Genomic DNA, 2,956 nt, shown 5'->3' with positions numbered 1-2,956 from the left:
GGACGATGGCTGTGTAAAAGTGGATCAGCAGCTCCTTAGGCAGGTTGAGCTTCCTAAGCTGGCCCAGGAAGTACATCCTCTGCTGGGCCTTTTTGATGATGGTGACTGTGTTGGGATATAGGGATCCAGCCACCTGACGCATTCCACAGCAGACACAGGGCTTTTGAGTATGGTGATGGGGGGAGAGTGCTTCCTGAAGTCCACAATCATCTCCACAGTCTTGAGCGTGTTAAGCTCAAGACTGTGGGCAGTGGGGAGAGCACACACCCCTGGGGGGGCGCCAGTGCTAATAGTCCGTGTGCTGGATGTGATGTTCCCCAGCCTCACTGCTGACTCCTGTCAGCAGGAAGTTTGTGTCCACTGACAGGGGAGGGCGACAGTGAGCTGGGAGAGTGTGGTGCTGAGGATGTCCGGGATGATGGTGTTGAACGCTGAGCTGAAGACAACAAACAGGATCCTTGCATAAGCCCCGGGAGAGTCGAGGTGTTGCAGGATGTGATGCAGTCCCAAGTTGACTGCATCATCCACAGACCTGTTAGCCCTGTAGGCAAACTACAAGGGGTCCAGCAAGGGGACTGTGATGTCCTTCAGGTGAGCAAACACCAGTCTTTCAAAGGACTTCATGACTACAGATGTCAGGCCTGTGCGACAGGCCTGTAGTCATTTAGTCCGGAGATGGAGGGTTATTTGGGGACTAGGATGATCGTGGAGCGTTTGAAGCAGAAGGGAACTTCAGATAGCTCCAGCGATATGTTAAAGATCTGAGTGAAGATGGGGGCCAGCTGGTCTGCACAGATTTTCAGGCAGGATGGTGACACACCGTCTGGGCCATGAGCCTTTCTGGTCTTCTGCCTCTGGAAGAGCTGGCGCACATCCACTTCACAGAACGTGAGTGCAGGTGAGAGGTCAGAGGGGGGGAGGTGATTGACTGAAGTGTGAGTTGGTGTGGGGGAGGGGTGTGACTGTGGTCTTTTCAAACCTACAGTAGAAGCTGTTCAACTTGTCAGCCAGTTGTTGAGAACCAGCAGTGTTGGGGGATGGTCTCCTGTAGTTAGTGAGAGTCTGCAGGCCTCTCCACATTGACCGAGGATCGTTGTTTGAAAAGCTGTTTTCCAGCTTTTTAGCATAGCTCCTATTAGCTGCTTTGATCTCTTTGGTCCATGTGTTCCTGACTGGTTATACAGGACTCTGTCACCACTTCTGAAGGCCTCCTCTTTTGACTGATGGAGCTGCCTGAGTCTTGCCGTGAACCAGGGTTTTTGGTTGTTATGTGTGCAGAAGGATTTTGTCGGCACACACATGTCCTCACAAAAGCTGATGTAAGATGTCACAGTGTCGGTTAGTTCGTCCAGATCAGTGGCTGCAGCCTCAAAAACACTCCAATCAGTACAGTCAAATTAGGCCTGTAAATCCAGCTTTGACTTGTTGGTCCATCTTTTCACCCTCTTTTTACTAATGGAGGTGCCTTAAAAAATTCCAGTAGTTGTCTGTTGACGTGACTTTGAAACCTTGGTTTGATCTCTCAGAAACTCTATTACCCCTTTCACACCAATGCTCAATCAGGGTTATACCCAGGTTGACTGTGTGTTTGTTTGAATGGGTTAACCTTCCTTTATTTACTTGGCTTCGCGAGTTTGCAAGGTCGGTTAGATCAGGGTAGACTAGGGTCAATTTCAATGTGAATTGCTTACTACCTGGGTTGCTACCAGCCGGGGAAGGATGAATTATGTGATTGGTTGGAAATGAGGGGGCAGGGGGCAGTCAAAGGTAGCAGGGGGCAATCACAGGTGGCCTCACACTTTGAAAAAACATCCATCCATCTATCCATCCATCTATCTTTGTTGGCTTATCCAGTATCGGGTCGCGGGGGGAGCAGCTCCAGCCGGTGACCCCAAACTTCCCTTTCCCGAGCCACATACACCAGCTTCGACCGGGGGATCCCGAAGCGTTCCCAGGCCAGGTTGGAGATATAATCCCACCACCCGAGGCCTCCTCCCTGCTGAAATGTGCCTGGAACACCTCCCTAGGGAGGGGCCCAGAAGGCATCCTTACCAGATGTCCAAACCACCTCAACTGGCTCTCTTAAAGAAAGTGTTCAATATTTGGGGGAGAAAATTAGGAGATTGATATGATGAGATGATGACTTTTATGCCTGTATGCTAAATATAAAGCTACTGCCAAATGCTGGTTAGCTTAGCCTAGCACAAAAGCAGTGGAAATGGTGAAAATTGCTTGTGAAAACGGGCAACTATCCTGGCTGTGTCAAAAGGTAAAACACTAGTAAATGTGTGTCCTTGTCTGATTTTAACAGTGGAGTACCTCAAGGCTCTGTCCTAGGTCCTCTAGTTCACTGTTTTTTGCTCACCAAACTCTTGCAATACTTGTAAACTCCTTGAAAACCTGTCACCATCCATTACAAGTGCTGCAAATGTGGCTTGTAATGTTCAATTTCAATTCAATTTTATTTAAAGTATCAATTCATAACAAGAGTTATCTCGAGACACTTTACAGATAGAGTAGGTCTAGACCACATTACAGAATTTACAAGGACCCAACAGTTCTAGTAGTTTCTTCCAGAGCAAGCAACAGTGCAACAGTGATGAGGAAAAACTTCCTTTTAGGCAGAAACCTCGGACAGACCCAGGCTCTTGGTAGGCGGTGTCTGACGGGCCGGTTGGGGTTTGAATGAAGAGTGGAAATAGCAAAAATAGCAAAAATAGTAGTTTGTAGCAGTTCTTTGTAGTAGTTCATGGCATAGCAGGGCACTGTGGGCATTACAAGGCACAGCAGGACGTGGCAGGGCACAGCAGAGTGTAGCAAGATGAATATGGCATTGCAGAACGTGTAGCGGGACCATGGCGACAGCTGCTACCATGATTTTGGAGCCTCTCGGACCAGAGGGAACATGCTGGGGAAAAAAGAACATAAGGTCTCTGGGGAGTGACTCCCCAGAGCT

At 48.8% G+C, this 2,956-nt stretch overlaps 1 protein-coding gene and 1 long non-coding RNA gene across 2 annotated transcripts in view; one reads left to right on the top strand and one right to left on the bottom strand.

The window, feature by feature from the left end:
• LOC116703639 (MAGUK p55 subfamily member 2) overlaps window positions 1-2,956 on the top strand; it is a 99,225-nt gene that overhangs the window by 30,598 nt on the left and 65,671 nt on the right. The window lies entirely within an intron of this gene.
• Window positions 1-2,956, bottom strand: part of LOC116703645 (uncharacterized) — a 21,026-nt gene that overhangs the window by 4,367 nt on the left and 13,703 nt on the right. The window lies entirely within an intron of this gene.

The sequence above is a fragment of the Etheostoma spectabile genome, chromosome 15, assembly GCF_008692095.1.
Source record: "Etheostoma spectabile isolate EspeVRDwgs_2016 chromosome 15, UIUC_Espe_1.0, whole genome shotgun sequence".
Lineage (NCBI taxonomy): Eukaryota > Metazoa > Chordata > Actinopteri > Perciformes > Percidae > Etheostoma > Etheostoma spectabile.
This window is presented reverse-complemented; position numbering and strand designations above follow the sequence as displayed.